A 20,933-nucleotide genomic window follows, 5' to 3' on the forward strand; every position below is an offset into this window, starting at 1 on the left:
ACTCAACATGACCTAAAATTTTACTCATTAATGTCTTGAGAGGTTTGCACCAGAAGTACCAAACAGCCTGCAGAATGTGCCTTTGTATGAAGATGACAGCATTTGCGGTGTTGTTTGTGTCTGTTTGTGTATTTGTTTGTTTGTTCATGTAGTTGGTTTTGGCATGTGTTTTTTTTTTCTTTTCATCCCTTTGTATTTTTTGACATTCACATTGCACAGCCTCAGTTGAGGGATTGACTGTAATCTACAGTCTATTGTCGGTGAGTCATTCTCTTTAGTGCAGCTATTCATCCATATTCAATGGTTTGTCACCAATGAAATAGTCATTAAAAGGAAAGGCCACAAAAAGCATGCTAATGTCAAAGGATGTGACGTCCTGACATAAAAAAGTGACAAAACCCAAAAAACAATTTATGTAATAAACAGTCTACTTACTAAACTATATGGATCAACTCAGCAGTGAGGAGTCAGATAACTGCCGTAGAACTGACAATATTCAGTTAAGTTAGAATAAAATAAAATCATTCTTGATATATTTATACATAAAACAATTGTCTACTTTTTTTGTAAATAGGAATCTGATAACATAATTAAGAGTCTAAAGTCATACTAGCATCTCTGTGAGGATGGTACTTAGGCAGTGTGGTGCTGTGAGCTAGATAATAATGTCAGCATGCTAACTTGCTCACAGTGACAACATTAACATGCTGATGCTTAGCAGGTAAAATGTTTACTATGTTCACTTTCTTAGTTGAGTGTGTCATATTATGCTAACATTTGCCAATTAGCACTAAATACAAAGAACAGGTCATGCTAAATGGCATGTTATTAGTAGGTATTTAGTCATAAACCAACATATTGAACAGATTTAAAATTTTGACCCATGAGATAGTGAAGGAATCACCAAAGTTATTACAATTCAACCTGAGGGGAACATTTTTGTCTGTAACAAATTTCATGGCAATCCGTCCAATGGTTGGATTTTCATTGAAACCCAAAAATGTCAGAGTAACAGTGGTGCTACAGGAAAAGTCAGGGAGTTTCAGCAATGTCTGTAGGATACATCCTCTGGGGAATGTCAATGTTTGAACAAAGTTGCATGACGATCGCTCCAGTAGTTTGAGTTTGAGATATTTCGTCATTGCCATTGGCATGCTCTGTCTGCAATCACAGAACTAGTGTTGTAATATGCAAATTTGCTTGTGATCTCAAAAGGACAGAATATGTAGCTATTGTTCTGTTTCATTCAGGATTTGGCCTTCATCCAGCACTGACGATGATACACATACAAAGGTCTAGTATTTGCAAGTTACATTATAGAACTCTCTTAATAACAATACTCACATGCTATGTACAGTACATTGAAAGAGTTAGATGGACACTGTAATCATTCCTCCTGTCAATACTGGCCTTGTAGCAATCTGTTTCTAGAATGGCCTCACTGTGGGGAATAGGGAACAAAATCTTCAGTCCTCATTCCATGCAAAAATGCATTCTGAAGTCCAATGAAAGCTAGTGTGAGGCTACGGCAGTCTGGGTACCTGATAGTTGTATGCGCGTCTGTTGTCAGGACACAACACCAGCGAAAAACCTATACCCAATTGCCAAGACAGAAGGAACCTGCTTAGAGCGACTACAGCTACCGTTAATTTTTCTACACAGATATGGCATGTGAATATTGTGTTGAGATAGACTTGAAACAATCTGAACCTATCCTTTAAGACATATAACCCATAGCAAGTTGTTACTCTCTACTTATCCAATCTGTTTTTAGGTTCAACGCATGGCCAGCCAGGGCTGTGTTACACTGAGTGTAAGCACCATACAACAGGTCAATTGGGACAGAGTTGGCACATCTAACCAATCCGCCTCCTAAGAATAAGGTGAGAGACAGCACAGCCAACATATGCAGCTCTTAAAGCATCAGCTCCTTATGCATTCTGCACAATAAATCTCACACCCACTGGTCTCTTCTGAGTCCTAAACATGAACCTGGAAGGAAACCTGAGCATAACACCAGACAGTCAGGAATAAATTTCCACTCCTCATCCATCTTTCCTACAAACAGAATGTGGGAGGATTGTAAGCCAGCAAAGGCAGGTCTTGTCAATGCTGCACATATGTCCTGCTCACATTCCACTGATCTAGCCTGTTGATGCCAATGGGGTTGGTCCTTGCCTGCCAAAATTTAAGCTTTGGCATCGCAACGACAGCGTGCAATCCTATGTTTAGACTGAGCGCTTAGCATACACTATATTCCCATTTACTCCGATGATGAGAAAGCCATAGATGGGTTGTTTATTTGAAACGGCCAAGCCCATACCTCTCATTGTGTTTGACAGTGTTTCGTCCTTCTTTGTAGAAAAGTCCTGAAGTGGAACAAGTACTGAGAGAAAGTGATACAGTATCCAATCCACCTACTAGTGTTCATGGCCTTCTTCATGAGAGGGAGAGTAGTTAAGGTCAGCCAAGATGCACTGCGATATGAAGTTGGAGAACAAAGACAAGGCCACTGAGCATCATGTTTGTTGTTGTCCAGACAGCAGAGTAGGACTGGTGGGACTTTCACAAGGGCAGAGGGGCTTGGTGGAGCTGCCACCACACAGCCTCACTGTCATCAGAGCATAGCACACCACATGAGATTGCTGGAAGTCATCCCACCACTGCTGGCATCCTGCCACTGCCAGCTGGTGTTGTTGTTGATGAGTGAGATGAAACACTGCCAGTACGGGTCAACCTTGATGACCAGGCTCGGGCAGGAAGTGCACAAGATTATCCTGATTGGCTGAGCATGCAGATAGTAAGTTAAAAGCTCACAAATATGAGGGAAGATTGGAGAAACTTAATTAAGCCTATAGCACCCCTATGCCCAGCCATCCATTTTCCACCGCTTGCTCAGTCTGGATCACAATGGCAGCAAAGGATACCAGACATCCTTCTTTCCATCTACATTCACCACCTTTTCCTGGGAGATCCTGAGACATTCCCCAGCCAAAAAGGATTTGTAATCACTCCAGCATGTTTTGGGTGTGCCCCAAAGAGTCTCTACATGGTTGAACGTTCCCAGAATACCTCCATTGGGAGGCATTTGGTAGACATCCTGATCAGATCAGATGCCCAAACTGCTGTAACAGACTCCTTCCAACATGAGGGCGCTGTAGTTGTACTCCAGGCTTGTTCTGGGCATTTGAGGTACTCATCCATAGATGCAGATTTACAGCAAAACTACTTCAGCTGGCTAAAAAAAAAAAAAATCATTCAAAGCTGCTGCTTTGAATGACTGTCACCTCTTATACAACCCTCTTGCATATGGTTTCAGCTTTGATGCCTTCTTTGGGATTTTCTATGTTCATCTCAATGCAAACTCAAAAGAGTTTTTCCAGCAAACTTGCAGAGCCAACAGAGTAGGACAACCCTTGGTATTTCTGCTGCAGCAGATTTCAAGTGAACTAAGACGGAGGCTGTCACCACTAAGGGTATTAGCAGAATGTGATTTGGTATTTTCTGCTTTATGGGCCCCCTGCACTGTTATCTGGCAGTGGAACAGAGGACTTGCGGCTGTCATTTTGCATGGCATCAGCAGAGACACTGTGCAGATAGTGTCAGCACTGGGAGATCACAGGTAGAAGGGGTCTTTTCCTCTGGGATGGGGAGCTGGTAATAAGCATTAGAGAGGCAGCAAAATACAGGCAGACAACTAGAATTTATCTGCACTGCCATTAGGACAGAAATTTTGTAACAGAACTATGTTTCTGTTGCCAAAGCCACGGAGCCAGTATCCTGTGTAGATTATAACCTCCTATCCTTCCTCCGTATACAGCCTTTTTTTCTTCAGTTGGACGAATAACGCAATGTTCTTGGATTTTGTCAAACTCTTCTAATTCCTGTGGATTTACATAATATGCCAACCTTGAATTGCATTTAAAAGTCGAGAATATAATTGTAATGCACAAAAGTGTACGGGAAATTTGAATGGAAAGGAAAGTGAATGTAGTGAAGTAGAAAACATGTAAGATCAGATGATGAAAGACAGCAAGGAAAGAAATGATGGAATTTGAAAAGTTAAAGAGAAATCAAGAGAAACATGCTGATCTGTTGCTGTTGACAGATTGGACCTTGTTTGTTTGACTGCAGAAATGTCAGACAGAAAACAGCCAAATGTCACTGCCAGACTTCCAGCTAGCAATCTATCTCTCTATCTGTCTTTCCCTCTCTCTCTCTCACGCACACACACACATGTACACACAAGTATTTCATATTTACACTGAAGTCATCCCAAGACTGCTCTCTTAAGAGAGGCATACATGTTTCTTAATCCACCTGCAGATGGGAAATCAATAGTGTTTCGCTCACCCACGTCGAAAAAGATTGTGAACACAGTCTCATCTGTCCACATCACACAGCTAAAATGTTCTATGGTATTAATCCAAATTTCACCGCCGATGGCAGACAAGAACCGTGGGGTTTGTGGAACAGTGTGTAGTTCAACAAAGCTTGGAATATGTTTCAGGTAGTTACACAGAGAAATCTCCTGCATTCTTTTGGTATTAAACATACAGCCACTAGATGGGATCTACAGAAAGATACCATAAAGATGCCATTGCATTATTGGAAATGTAGGATCCAGGGTCTTAGAAGTTTGATTCATATTTTTAAATATGCAATGACTGATTTTTTTGGCCACTTGTGGGCAGCATTAACAAGTTGATAGTTAATATGGCAAACTTGTTGTCAAACCGTTCTTAATTACATAGCAGTTATGGAGCAACATTAGAATTTATTTGGAGTCGTGTTTCTGACCACCTGACGAACGTAAGTACAATGTTCAGTCTCCTTTTAGCTTTGTTTTTGGTCTCTACCATTTGGAGTGAGGGAAATATCTGGCTCTTTAGCTACGAAAGTGCCCGACTATGTTCACCGGCTAGTCGATAACTACAGTTTGTCTGCCGTTTGCTGCTTAGCAGGTAGTGTACAGTGGGTTTTAAGAGCTTTGTTGCTGAAAAACAACTGCCTGCTGCACCCGAAATCGACACGAGAAGAGCAGCGACAATGACCCAAATCAGTAAAGTTGCAGGCCAGACAGCTAAACAGAAAGGTTAAATTGACTATAAAGCTGCATAAAACTGAGCAAACCTGCAGATTTGAAAGATAATTCTCTGTGACTATGAGTGACCCCTCTCACTTTGTCACATTGTTTTCACATTGTCATTTGATAAATTGAAATGATAAAAATATTGATTAAGGCCACTTTAACTAAAAGTCAGGATATACACAGATGTTGGATGTTGGATGTTTTTTTTAATCTATCTCTTGCAAATCCTTCAACTTCATCTAAATTCAATACTAAATTGCTGGAGTGAACCTTTAATCCAAATGTCATGGTTGATGGCAGACAGGAAACAAGGGATTGGTGAAAGAATGTCTAATCTTTAGCATCTTTTTATTTAATAAAATAAGTGCTATAATCCGGATAGCACAGTTGAGAGCAGAGAAGGATTATAAATGGGCACAAATTGCAAATACATTACAAGTGCATCTTTGTATCAATGTCAGGAGCCTGTACAGATTATTTGTGCCATTTGTGTACCATATCATCTAAACAGCACTTAACCCAGCATACCCGTGGTTTAAGATGAACTGCCATTGTTTATGTCCTGGAGGATATTTTAAAGGTGAGCATGAATAAAAGTGTTCAAATGCCTGTCATTGTGCACTTCATGCTTCCAAAGTACATGTTACTGTGACAGGCATTTTTCTCTCACTATTTTTTTGTCTTCCCTCTTTTCTCATTTATGTCTTTGGCTGCTGTTTGAATTTTTTCTTGCAGCATTGCATGTCTGCTCTCAGAAATGCAAATGTTAAAAGGTAATGCTCTATTGGTCTTTCTTTCCGTCTGCCTGTCTCCCGCCTCTCTCCCTTTGTTTGTGTGTGTGTCTGTGTGCCACGCTTGTGTTAGACAGGCATGTAAATGAAGAGGCATGAGCTTTAGATGATGCTTTGATGCTGGTGATTCATTCTCATGAAGAGTTGTCATCCCATCAAACCTACTGAATGAAGGAACCTGCCATGTGTGTGCTTTTTTTCACATACATAATAGGATGGTCAAGAAACCCTGTTAAGAACCCAGAGGTGTACGGATATGCTACAGAGTAAACCAACATAATATCTAATCATTTATGTATGTCAGGCACAAGCACTTAACGCAAGGACAGGACATTACAACATTCCCTAACATTAAATTCAGTATTATTGTCTAGTTATTATTTTAAGACATATACGGCTTTAGATATTGAGCTGCAGAAATACAACAGTCTGTTATTTTGGCTGGATTTGTACAAGAGTGAACTGACTCAACAGGTAACTTAGGGATATGTGCTATTGCTATTGATCGTTTTGTGGTGCATTTAGTACCACAGCGGAATCAAAATGCAAATGGTCAAATTGTCTCTGGAAGTCCCCCATGGTTATACTGTTTCATTTCTCTATTTTCCTCACTCTTCCTCCTCTCATGCCCTCCTCTCCCCATTTGTCTACCTCCCTTTCTGTTGGGGTGCTCCTGCCAATCTAGGCACAAAGAAAAGATGAGCTTAATTTTTGCATGGGTTGCATATTTTATGATACTACCCCATTAAATAGAAGAGTTGGGTGAAGAGCTGGGACTTTAGCTGGAGGTGGTGTTTGGGTGTTGGTGTTTGGCAGCCAGCTTCCCTCTTCACTAACAAACACACAAAGCCACTGCTACATCAGAGAAAGTCAACAGCTACAGAAGGACCAGCCCAGCCTCCATAGGAAAAATATTCATAATGGACAATTCTGCAGTACATGACTTTGGCCCGATGAGAACTTTCAGTGCCAATGCAGAGAGTAGCTTGATGTTCATGGTTGAATGCAGGCTAGTTCTTATTTTGCGTTGATGAACAAAAGTGTGTAGGATTTGAAGATTTCCAACTTCGGCATCTATCATTCGTAGTATCAAAAAGAGACACTGAGGCAGACAGCAATGAATGCAAATGCATCCACAATAAGCAGTTAAAAAGAAGTATTTACCACAACAAGTTCTGTTTGAAAGGTAAAATTGCAACAGTACCAGAGTAGGGCCATAGAAAACTACCTATTACTCCCCACAACACAGTATGCAACAAGATAGAAAAGCCCTCTGTATTAAATGCTGGACTTAGATCTGAAACTGCAAGAAATGGACAGCTACGGGTCCATTTTCAAAATGTAAGAAGTTAGTAACCTTGGCAAGGGAAGTCACTGTAGAGGGCTCTGAATTTGGAAACTTTTCAAAGATTAACTTACTAGTGAAGCCTTCACAATTTACTGGTATGTTTTGAATGTTGGAATCGTGGCCTGTCTTTCTGAATGAAGGTAGACTAAGGCATGTTTGAAGCAAGGGGAGAAGCACCAAGTGGCTTGAGAGGATTTTAGAGTAGCTGAGCCAAGCACTTTGAGGAAAAGAAAATGAAGTAGCGTTTAACTGGTAGGCAGAAGATTTTGTATAAAGCTACTTAATTGAATTTAATTTTTGACCATTTTGTGTCGCTGGAACAAGCTGTAAACCCAACCCTGACACTTTATCACCTTATAAAGTTGTAAGTGCAAATAAATTAGCAAACAGTTGTCTTCACGTTACAAACGAGGAGCAACATTAGAGTTCATATGGAATTGTGTTTCTGTTCACCTAGCAAGTGTAATTCCCCTAGCGAGTAGTGTACAGCATGTTTATCTATGCTTTCTCACTAAAAACAGGTGCCTGATGCAACTGAAAAAGAAGCTGATTAGATTGATAAGGAGTGTGGTCCAAAATAGTAAAGGTGCACCATAAAACTAAAACAATGAGCTCTCAAAAACAATGAGCTCTCATGTCTACAGAAGAAAATCTTCTGTAGACATGAGAGAATTTCAGTATTGCTGAGTCAGGTGTTAATTCTCTGTGGGTCCATCACTACAGGTGACCCCTTCCATCATACACAGTCAACTGATCCATTGTTAAAAGAAAAAAATATTGTTTAGAGCAGCTTTAAAGGAAATTGTTATAAAAAATAATTAAGTGACTGGTTCAAAATGGCAAAGTTAACTGGGTAGATCAGCTTTCAGCTCTTCAACTTTCCTAGACTGCTTTTTGATACTCCAATTGTGGACCAACATGATTTTTGTCAATTTTAGCTTTCTAAGATGCAAAAAAATAAAAAACAAAACGAGGCAACTTTTCTTAAAATGTGAGCCATGTCATCAGTGAAATGCTCAAGGGAATTGGGCTGAAGTTCATCCAAAGCCTTCAAAAAATACGCTGGAAGAATCAGAGCTGAAAGTACAGGATCTCTGAGGTAGCTTGAAAAGCATGGATTTATGATCAGACACATGAACATCAATCATTCCAACATCAGTCAGAGTTACAGGCTGCTCAAAGACAAGTGTGGACCCCTACAGGATCTGGCCCCTTTTTTCAGGAAATGCAAAGACTCAATTAGAAATGTCAGTGATGAGAAAAAGGGAGAGGCAGCTGACATAGACTTTAAATTCAATCTTACTGTAGTCAAAGGGGGTCAGAAAATTCAGAAAATGCTGATGAGAATGTATTCTGAAACTCTGGATTAATACAAAAATAAATTGGGCCAATAACAAGTAACCTGTCCAAAAATAATATGAAAACATCTCTACAGGAAATACGTGAAAAACACAATTCTTTTTTTTTTTTTTTTGGACAAATTGAAAAAGCACATAATTTATCAACATAGCATATTTTTCCCTACTCTCAATTGACTTGTTGGAAAGGCACACACACACACACACACACACACACACACACACACACACACACACACACACACACACACACACACGTTTGACTTTTGCTTAGTGTAAATTGAAAAAAATCAGTGTTTGATATGTCTTTGTCCATGTTTCATTTGTTTAGACTGTATATATATGTGATATTGGTGCAGTCTGACTATGCTGTACACTTCTACCATATGGACATACATGTGACTCTACTGTGCCGCAATATGTGTGTGATGATGAGATTCCAGGACTCTGTATGGAACCACTCCTTCAGTATCATAACATTTTATTCCTGTTACCCTCTTGTCTTTCTTAATCCATCTACAACTCACCTCAGTGATACTCGAACTGACCATATCATGTTTTCCACAGGGATGCAGTTAGTTAAAATGAACGTCTATCTCTGTTCCTATCAGGACTGCTAGCTTAACCTGACAACATTTGACTGGGAATGGGACACAGTGTTGTTTACTGCTCTGCTAAAGATTAAACTTGAACCAAGATGCTTTAATTGCCTGGGAAGACTGAATGAGACATGGATTAGGGGTAGAACTGCTACATGTTGAACCACCTGTCACTTTGTCTTTGTCTGCATTAGCATGGGAATTACTGTTTCTGTAGTAGCTGTCAAAACACTTCTTATACCTCCAATCTATGCATCAGTTTTGCCTACAGGGGCTCAGTCACGTAACATTACTTACCTTCTTCTCAGGGGTTTGATTTGGGCCAAGGGGTATATATTTTACTAAATGTCAAGGAGCAAAGCCATGGCCTATGTTGTGTCTTTTTTCTTTCCTTTCAAATTCTGTTTGTTTGTTTTTTTAATTAACAACTGATTTATGAGATTACATATGTTCTTGACCTTTGAACTGAAACCTATTTTCCTTCTAATATCATATTTTTCAACTTTAGGCTGTGGTGGCCCAAAGGTTAGAGACACTGGCTTATGACCAGAAGGTCGCCTGTTCAATCCCCAACTGGCGGGATAAATCTAGGTGGGGAAAGTGAAAAAGCAGAGTTTGCCCCTCTCTCATTACCATCACTCAGGTGCCCTTGAGTAAGGCCCTTAATCCCAGCTGCTGCCCAGTGGACAGCGGGTCAGACTAGGACTGCACCGGGCAGTTTCCAGGTGGGAATGTGTGAAACTACGTGAGTGTCAGGGCGTTCCTGCAGAAGAGAGATTGGCTCTCAGTGAAACTTGCTTGAATCAATAAATAAAGGAGATTAACCATCATCATCAAATTTATTCTCACATTTTTTTTCTGCCATGGATAAGTGTTATTTATATGCAAGTCACTAAAATAGATGTATACTCGTCTTTGCTATATTTTGTCTTGGCTAAAATAACTGACAGTCATCATCTGCTCATCTGCACGTGTCAATCGTGTCATTATGTGTTGCAACACAACAGAATGGGTGGTACTGAGTGTTGTGCTGCCAGTCTTGCAGAGTAAACTGGGAATGAGTTGGCATGTCTTATGCCTCTTACGTTCATCTGACATCTGAGTAACTGACACTGTGGATTGTGTGCTGTTTTACTGAGTACACTGTGGATATCCGTTAGATTGTCAAGTACATGGGTTGATTTGTATTTTTTGTGAATAGTAATGATTCGGTAATGCTCATTGGCTTGATGAATATGTATTATGTCATAAAAAATGTTACATATGGTTCAAATCCACTCTCCCACTCACTTGTCCCCCGGTCCAAGTTATCTCTGACTGAAATATCTAAGGTTTATTTGTGAAACCATGGCAGTTGAACAATGAGCCAGGCAGTTTTTTTTTTTTTTTTTTTGCCCCTTCTTCTACCCTGCTGGCTGTTCTTGCTCACCTGTACTCTTGTCTTCACCATTCCATGTAGAGCATAGACTAATGCAATTGCCTTCTCCAAAGAGTTTGGCAAAGTACGTCTTCAGGCGAGATATCATGAGCAACCATCATCCCTTAATGCCATAAAGTTTTCAGGACTGCAGACGTTTCAGCTGTGAACTTCTGAAGACCTTCTGTGAACTTTGGTAAATTCAAGGAAATCCAATGCACAGTATCCTTTCTATGGGTGCATATAGGAGAGCGGATGTACTCTACTTTAAAAATAAACGTTTATAGCTTTAAAGATATGTCTTAGATACAAAAGTAGATCTTAGATCATAGATATAAAAGTGAAGCTCTATATTGAATGAATACCTATAACACAGTTTACATAATGATTACTAAACGTAAGCACTGAAATCAGGAGACATTTTTGTCATTAGATCAGTCTCTTGTGTGACTCCAGAAAATGTTGCCCCGACCATGACTTGCCAAGTTCTTTCATTCACGGAATAGTTACTTTTTGTTACGTTCATGGAGTAGTTCTGCTGCCACTCCAAATCGGCCACCCCTTCAAATGTCACAGAACGCCTGCCTGCTGCCTCTTGGGTAGCGTTTGTGGTTTTCATCTAAAACTAATAATAACGAGACAAGCCCTTGGAGGCGCTTTGTAATTTTTCTTCCCTTTCTCCCTTTTTCACAGATCACTACTTTTTTTTTTTTATAAAGCTGCACATAAAAACCCTATTATAGGCCAGTCAGGGAGTGCTGCCATCTCTAATTTTCACTAGGATAGTGATTTTATTCCAGTTTTATGTCATGATATTTGGTACAAAGATTTTTCTGTTCAAGAGCCGGTGAAACTTGCTGCTTTACTTGACAAGGAAGCTGAAATCTACAACACTGGTTAAATAAAGAATATTTGCTTGTGGGCTTCATATTTTTCCCCCATTTCTTTTCGTCTCATTAAACCTGAAAACATGCTTCTTTTTTTAGTTTGATACTTTTCTCCTTCCAAAAACTGAAAATTTTGCAGATGAAGACAATAAAATCAGCGAAAATTTTCCCTGCTATCGGATTCTCGGAATTTGTGTTAGTGGTCCCATTTTTCAGAGCGTCAGTAAACAATGAGTGGTTGTTCAGGTGTCATAAAGGTTCACTGATATGTTTGACACTGGGTCAGTTAATTTGTTCTGCTCTATACAGAATGCACCGGGGGTGGCAATAAGTTTTCATTATTATAGACATTGATTTTCAATACGTATGAAGAGGGGTTGGCAGGAATTCTCAAGTCCTCTTGATATTATTAACTCCATCACCCCACAATGGTTATTACCTGGACCACTGAAGTCAGCAAAGTGTTTTGACAAGTGAAGAGATTGAGTGGGTGGAATGAGCTACTGATGGACGGACAGGAGAAAGCTGTGAGGGCAAATGAAACACTGTTGATGCATTCTGTTTGCAATTTGTCCTTACTAGCAAGGTTTTCCGGATTATTTTAAGGTTTGAGTGAAAATCAATGAATTCATTGTATATCAGCAGTCCATTTATCGAAAAGAGAGGGAAATTAGAAAAGCAATATTCTCTCTATATAGCGAAGTCTCCTGTGTGATGCAGTTAGCAAGGACAACAAAAGTAATGGTCCTCTGTAGTCAGTCCCAATGGGCTTGGAGTAGGCCAAACACATGAATCAAATGCTATACTTGGTGCCCAGCTACTTCCTTGGAGTGTGAAGCACAGCCTCACTTCATTACTCAAAGCCAATGACTTACATTCAGTCATTATTCAGCCTACATTACAGGTTGATTATCTGAGGCATTAATAACACATGGAGCTTAATCTAAGTTAAATATGATAGATCAAGCAAGGGGAACAAGTTTTTCCACATAATTTCCTCTTCATATACATGTATTCAGGTGGCATATCTTCATGATTGGACATTATTTTTACACTCATAAAAGCAGACGGGCACTGCTGTATAAGAAGCCGGACATACACTGATAAAGGATACCAATCACATGTGTAACAGGATCATGTACATTTCTGTTGACCTTGCTGATGGTGGCATATGTTCTTCACATCCCAGTGTGCACAGTAGTGCATGGTTATACAAGAGGGTACAGAAACTGACACATTTTTAATGTAGTCCATGCAGGTGTGAAACAGTCAGAAGAAAGCCTCAGAGAGAAAAACTGCACAAAACAGAGCACAGAGAGCACATCTCAGAGCAGCTCGTCTGTCTTCATTGTGTCAGATGGGAGAAGCAGGCCACCGGGCAACGGCACAAACATGGAATCGGGGTCATGTGGACAATGGTGGAAAAATCTAAAGAATACCACTTACCTAGCCTGGGTTTTTACCTGCTGCTTACTGGTGTCTTTTATTTGTCCCTGCTTTTGTTGTGTCTCGCTCTTGCCAGGGTGCTCTCACAAATATAAGCTAACTAATGCAATAGGAAGGCCTTTTAAGGGTTTTTTTCCCCCCTCTTCCGCTCATGCAGTTACACAGTAATGGCTCTATTATCCAGCTAAGAGCATTTCTTACCTAATGTCCTATAGAGAATTAATAAACAATTTATGACTATCAGTCTTCAAAAAGACTAATAGGCTGTTTTTTTTTACGGGATGTGAGTGCTGAAATATCTCATTTCAAATGAAATAATAAACATTTATCAATGCGTATTAGGTGCTCATCTAATTTAAAAAAAAAAAAAACGGACATGCCTATTAGAGTTTACAATACCTTTCCAGTTTTGCTTCATTATCTACTTAGAGTCTCATTTGGATATGCATATATCTTGTTACAAAGAAATAAATTACCAGGTGATGTTACATTTACAAATATATCACCAATTAGCTTTGAAAATGCTTTCTATTAGAAAATAAATGCTCTGAAATTGGATGTGGAACTCCTCTAGAGATGGAAGCGCTAGCTGTGTGTGCAAATAGTTAATGAAATGTTCTGTAGTTTCAAAGCCAACAGGGCACACTTGTATAATTCATAGTTTTCGAACATTCATATCTGTGAAAAAATCATATTATTGATACTCTTTAATTCCTCTCATACCAGGAGGTAACAGAGATCCAGCAGGAAACTCCCGGACACAGCAGAGATTGAATCTCCTTTGGCAATCCCTGTGCAACTTTTATATACAATCGGCTGACTGGCTCCTTTCCAAGACATCTCAGAGAATTGGGCAGAATTGGAGAGCGGTGAAGTATTTGGTGGCAGAGAGTATTGTCTGTGGGTCTCTGGGTGTGTGCAGGCAATGAATGTGATCCTCACATTCCTGGAGGATGATTTTGTGTTTGTGACTCCCTCTTTCCCTGGCCATCTGCTGTTCTATTCTGTCTCTCATCTATATGGATAACAAGACATGCATTAGAATAACTAATACAACAGGCCTCATATGGTGTGTGTGCACTAACAAGGTGGTACAGATTGCAAAGAAATTCTTAGAGGTTGCGCTCTGCTGAGGTTAAATGCCATACTGGGGGCTCTGGGGCCACAGTAGCATTATCTGATGTCATGAGATAATGGTTTATTATACTCTTCTGGGAGGTCATACGTAGCAAGCTCTAGCTTAAAGATGTGTCTTTTTGACTAAAAATAGATCATGTTTGACCTGTTTTTCTAATAGTAAATATATCAACCTTTAAAACTGTAATATGTAAGGTTGCATATTTTGTCACTTCTGTCAACATCTGCAGAAGAAGAGAGCAAACTATTGGAGATGAAGGCAAAGTCCAACCCATGGGACAAGGTTATGGTAGCGCTGGCCTAACAGAGGAAGAGATAAATGGAGAAATAAAGAGATGGAGTGGGTTAGTTGTTAAGAGAGATTCCTCAGTGGAACCTCCAGTGGTAAAATGAAATGAGGGGCCAGGGGTGGGCTGGGAGAAGCAATCCCTCAGGATGAGCTCTATGCTAAAATGGAGAGATCTGAAGTGTTTTTGTCCTGAGGGAAGGACTGTCCACATCCAGATGTTTAGTGCACGGTTGATGATTGATGCCCGGAGGGAGCGTAGTGAGTGTAAATGCGCATGCGCACACACGCCCGCACGCACACACACACACACACACACACACAGTCAATATGTGTGTATGTGTTATTAGGGTTCTCAATACATATTTCAAAGGGGCCAAGAGAGAAAACAAAGGGAAAATGGATATCAGAATCTGGAGCAGTAGTCCCAGAAGAGACACCGAAGGAGCCCCCTTCTCTCAGTTACAACAGAAATAAAATCGTTTGATCTCTGCCGCTCCTGCATCTATTGTTATCTGCTGTAAACTTCCACCCTGCCATCCATACTCATTGTAGCACTGTGAAACGGTGGAGCCCAAAAAATATGTGTAGATAAATAGGCAGAGCAAATATGTCTGCGACCTGCAAAATACTTGATATCACCAGGGACGCACTGCTAATTTGTAGCATTTTTATACACCTTCCCACTTCAATTAGCATTCTGGATAACAACCTACCCCCTACCACTACCACCTAGTTGCTCACCTGACTTTGCCTTACTTCTCAACGCATTTGTAATTACTCACAATATCCACTTCATCCCGTTCAGCAGGAACCTTGTTTAGCCAAGCAAATCTCCCATTAGTTGAATAAATGCATTGTGGTATCATTATGTTTCAGTGGCGTGGTGCAGCCTGAATGTTGGTTATGAAAGAACTGCAGCTGGAGGGATATCCACGTTTTGTTGCACATGACAAAACATAATCAACAGTATTCTTTTTTTTTTTTTTTTTTTGAGGAGTAGATAAGACTTAAAAAACACCCTTTTTTAACTATATAATCAACTATGGCTGCACCTTGAATAGACTGCAAGGTGTAAATGGTGTTATGAATGAATTATTTTAAAATTATAGTTTATAGCTTATATCTTATTTCAGTATTGGCTGCATGTTTGGTCTGGCGGTTTAAATTTTAGCACTACGCAGGCTACAGAACACTTTCTGCTACATATTTCCCAAAACTTTAAAGACGCTCCGCAGGCCATTTATCAACAAGGGGAGATAAAGTGTTGACGCTTTGTCTGTATTGGCTGCATCGCTTGAACCACAGCAAACCAGTCACAGTCGCTTAATCAATACAACACCCTGGATATTGGCCAGCTCTTTAGCTTAGACCACTTCCTAATGGGTCCGGACACCTGTGTTTGCTGTACCTCGAAGACTGGGTTGTCCATCCTTGATACCAAACATCCTTATCAGTTTCTGGTCACACACACTAAAACATGCACATCAGAGCAGCGTCCTCTTCAGCTGGTCATTTCCTTATCACCACATTGCACAAACCAACCCATTCATTAGCATTGATTTCCTTTTGAATGACCATAAAATGGTCCTCTGTCCATTCTTTCTCTCTATCTCCTGTTCTATTTCCATCCCGGTTCTTTTCTAACCTTTCCTGCACTGTCTCTTGTCTGGATCTAAAAGAGGATTCCTCCTTCTGGACGCTATACAGTAGGTGAACTCTTGTTAATTGCACACAGCAGTTGGAGGTTATCAGCTGGCTGGCAGTGAAGGTCTGAATAATAAGCTGAGTTGAACAAGGCCCAGGTTGAAAACATTTAATACAGGAAAGTAGCTGCTGCTTTTTTGCCAGAGAGGATGAAGAGCGAGGAGAGGAGATTAGATGAAGTGGTTGCAGGTTTAGGGTGACTCATAAATAGAGTAAATAGGCACGAAGGCAGTTGCTTGGCTGATTAGGTGCTGTATATAAATTGTTGCCCTGAGCATGCCACTGGCTGCACTTTTCAGGGTGATTCCTGCATTTCCATAAGGCCACTTTCTGATGTTTGAGTGTCTGAGGTTTACACACACACACACACACTCTCAGACACACACTCACATCCTAACTATACACCGGGCTCAGAGTTTGATCTGCATTGGACAGCGCATCAATGAATGTATTGATTTTTTTTTTCCCACTGCCGTGTTTTCCAAATGACCTCGCTTTTACAGACAGAATTTCTGCAGAGCTGAACTATGAACCCACCTGCATGGCTCAGGTTCCATCATTTCATCTTCCTCAGCAGAAGTGTATGTGCGTGTATCTCAATTCCTCCTTTTAAATGTAAGGGTCATCAATCACAGCATCCCTGTGGAAAATATTGAGAACAAATACTTATAGGAGGATCTTTGAAATTCAAGTGAAGAAATAGTGCAGTCAAGAGCAGTGTCTCTCTCTTTTTTCTAATCTAACCCCTTTCCAACATACGTAAACAAACACACAATCTTCTTCCATTAAGTTTCCACCATTCGTCCTCTACTTTATTGCCCACAGGCACTCTAACTTGGGAGTCCGAAGTTATTATGCCTCTCCCTTCTCTGAATTTTGGTACACTCAGCTTGAGAATGGAGAAGGAATGAGCTTATTCTACCTGCGTCAGCACGAGGAATGGTGATGCTGCAGACGGCTCGGTGAGGAAGGTGTAATGAGGAAGCACGGGGTTTTTTTTGTCGCGGGGGGGGGGCTCAGGATTGGCTTCTCCCTCTCAACCAATCAAGCATGACTTGATTTAAGCCTCCAGCCGCCGCAGGTGAACTCCACAAGATCAGATTTATGAAAATGTTTAACTTTTCCTGTAAGACAGCTCCGGGCTCTCTGTCCGCTCTCAAAAGCAATCAACCAAAACGCTCCATTTGTCTCTCTTTGTCTCTTTTCTTATCCTCCCTTTTTTCTATCTCTCTCTTTCAGTTTTGTTCTTACTGTGTCTCTCCATTTTGCACGTTATCACACCTTTGTCCTCGCCTCCAAGAACTAAGGAAATAGGGATGACAAATCTTTCTTCTCAGCAGGGATTGCTGGAGGGATTGTTTCATTGATGGTGGCTGATTCTTTCATGCTGTGGTTGGAGAAGGCAATGCTCTTATACTCTGCTTTCTTCTTGTTGCAAGCACTGTGCTTAAATGCCTACTCATGGTTTTGGATATGAACAGCGCGCTTATGTTGCCAAATAAACATAAATACTCTATTTTTGGAATCTTTTCTGGAGAGCAGAATAGAAATAAACAGCATGACATTCAGTTCAGTCTTCTAATAAATGGCCTTGTGTGCTCCAATAGTAGTGACATAGAGGGCAAAAAAAAAAAAAAGAACATTGAGGAAGAGAATGGGAGGAAGATGACAAGATATGGTGGTTGTCTGATCCTTGAGAGGGGAGAGGTTTCATTACCTGAGGGACTTCAGCAGGGGATGTCTTGGCGGTGGTGTATTTTTTCTCATTGCTTGTCAGAGTTGTGGCGCTGCTACATAGACTTCTGTGTTTTTAGTCACTCAGGGATTTCGGTGGCACCGGCAGGAGCCAGACAGCCCACGAATCACCTGTGATGGATGGCTATGTCTGTCCGAGAGGATGGTAGGGTCACAGGGGTTCACAGCAGTTATGGAGACACTTCCCTGGTCGGCCTCCGTGACTTTTTTAATTAACCTCTTTGGGAGGACCAGTCTCTTCCTTTGGAGATAATCACAGCCTGGAAAGTCCCTTCATTAGGACTTCTCTGACCTCTGTGTGCCCAGTATTGTCCACAGTTTCTGTCTCTACATCCTCTACCTCCCCTTCAATGCCGTAATGGCACCGCCACACACGGAGGGAGACAACAGAAGTGAGAGTCAACAGAGTACCCAGCCCTTCAGAGTTTTCGCTCTCCGTAACCTCTGTTTCCATGTTTACACGCCTCACCGAAGTCATCTCTCTAATTCTACCTGGTAGAATTTGTTTTATTTCACAGCAAGGCAACTTTACATATCCCATCAAGTGCAGTTTAATGGTAAATTAGGCAAGGTACCTGTTGCCAGATTCCTTCGTGCCTTTCCTCTTTTCATCGCTAATTTTCTCCTCTCCACTCTTACTGTAGACCTTGTGGCCTCATTAAAACACAAATACACAAGAAGCATAGACAGAAATAAAATTTATCCTATTTTTCACATTAGACTTCTAAGGGACAAACAGGCCTCAGTACTCCTTAGGGGAAGCGAACCCCTCTGAGTGATGCCCCAGAACAAGCAGATCAAACGCCTCTCCTCTGGCTCTTTGCCTTTCTTCCTATCTCTCTATTTTGGTTGCCTTCTTTCATGTTAGTGAACAGTGGCTTAAGTGGCTCTATCGGAGTTCTCTGATGGGCTCTCAAACGAAGCCTGGGTGAGCTCGGGAAATAAACTGGTTTGTTCTGGGGCTCGTGACTCCTGGGGCGCCCCCTGCTGTCTGCGCTCCGATCTGTGCCTGTCAGATGAAGGAGGAGGGTGGGGACAGGCGAAATGAGGCACACAAGGCTGGCGGGGAAGAGGTCAAGAATAAAAAAAAAAAAAAAAAAAAAAAGGGGGAAGGAGATGAGTCATGCAGCTTGCTGTGCTGGAGAATTTACATTTCATTTCAGTCAACAAGAGTTTTATACATGCTAAATGAACACTCTACATTTTATTTATTCACGATGGAAGGCAGGGGGGGGGGGTAGAAGAAAAGAGAACTGCGTGGACCCACAGCGCCCCCATGTGGACACCCTGCACGAAACCACTGTTTTGAAAATCCCGAGCTTCACTGAGCTGACTTTTCGATTTCAATGAGCTGACTTTCTACGAGTACACACTCCCAACGGAACCCTAAAAGTGCGCCTTACAACCAATCAACAAATTTAGCTGCAACACCGAAATCCTTGGTATTTACTAACCTGTTTAGTTTTACACCATACTTCTGTTTCATATCTGCAAATAAAACGCCAAGCAGGCTGTATCAGTTGGGTCTGTTCTTGCATCAGCAATCCAGCTATGAATTATTCATATTTCTTTAAGAGTCCTGTTTATCTGTATGTTCTTCATTCTTATGCAGACTTGCACAGTCCATCGCTTTTCTGTGCAGCTTATCTGAAATGGCAAGTTGCGTTGCCTACTGTGTGGCTGATGTGTGCGGGTTGCGTGCACCCACATCCTTACATCTGCGTGGCCGTCATTGTCCTATTGCCTACAAGAGGTTCTGAAAATCAGAGAGCCTTGTCTCTGTCACTAGAACAGGAGAACACATAGCATTTTCCTTTGGCACTGTAGTTTCGCATCTATTTGTTTCCGTGCCGTTTATCTGCACGTTTTCATCTTGTTACAGAACAGTCTGTGCTGTCAGTGTGAAAACAAACACACATCTGTCTAGTCCAGGTGCTGAAGTGTTTATTATTACATACCACGCAAAGCTAATACTTCCTCTTCCTATAACAGACTCTGGAAGACTGTTGATTGTAATGTTTTTTCCAAAATGAATAATACAGAGTATGTCGACCCTTTGCATTGTGCTATCGTATTCATTTTATCTGCCCCATGGTTTATAGGCAGTAGTGGAGGAACTTTTTTTTCTTCAAATATATATTCTTGTTATCTTCTGACCTCATTAAAATTCAGTGTGCAGAAGTGTATGTAGAAAAGTATTGAAGTGGTAACGGTTCCCGTTGCTACAAACTGACGTTGCACATTCAATAAAGTTGGCAAAATACAGAAATTACCATAAAGCTTTTTAAGTTATCAAATATTAAATAGTAAGTAAATATTTCAGGCTAAATGTGTTATATCGGTAATCACTGACACATATATATTCCTTTTGACTGCCAAAAAATAATTCCCTTGGCCTGCAGTGCGGAGCTAATGCAGCCAATGCAGTAAATGGGCAGCATTTGGCCTGCACTGCCACACTGCCGCTGCATATGCCCAGCCGTGTCCAAGCGCACACAGGAAATATTTACATTTGTGATGCTGTCAAGTCCCTATTCGTACTCTGAAGTTTTGAAGCCTCGGGTTCAATCCTCCGGTGCTTCACTGAACCCCGAAGTCCGACACCTGACGTAAACTCGCAAGGGGGTCAAACGTTGCGTTACAACTAGCTCTGGGTGAGATTGTAGGCTCGATCCTTAGGGATTTATGAAGCCCAAGAACCAGGTGAAAGAGTTAAGGACTCGAGTGACTCTTAGGCATTATGGACATGGTGTTAGAGGACTGCGTGGAAGGTTTGGGGTTGCGTGCTCTACGCTTATGAGGCTCAGTGAATTTTGAGGTCAAACACTCAATGTGAGGGCTGAAAAGCAATCATGGAGTGGCTATCAGTGCAGGGCCAATGCAGGCAGGCCCCCCGGCCTGCAGCAGCAGTTTGTGTGTTCTCACACTGTAGAGTAAACTTCTACATTACTTTATATACAGTTAAAAAACCTCATGTTGCAGCAAAAGATTAGCCACTCATTGTTTTCTGCCCCATGACCCCCACCTTCTGTCTGAGGAGTTCGGCCTCTGCAGCGGGTCTGTAGCGGGACTGGTTTTAGTGGTCGAGGTACCAACAATGGACAGGGTTC

This window comes from Xiphias gladius, chromosome 20, assembly GCF_016859285.1.
Source record: "Xiphias gladius isolate SHS-SW01 ecotype Sanya breed wild chromosome 20, ASM1685928v1, whole genome shotgun sequence".
Lineage (NCBI taxonomy): Eukaryota > Metazoa > Chordata > Actinopteri > Istiophoriformes > Xiphiidae > Xiphias > Xiphias gladius.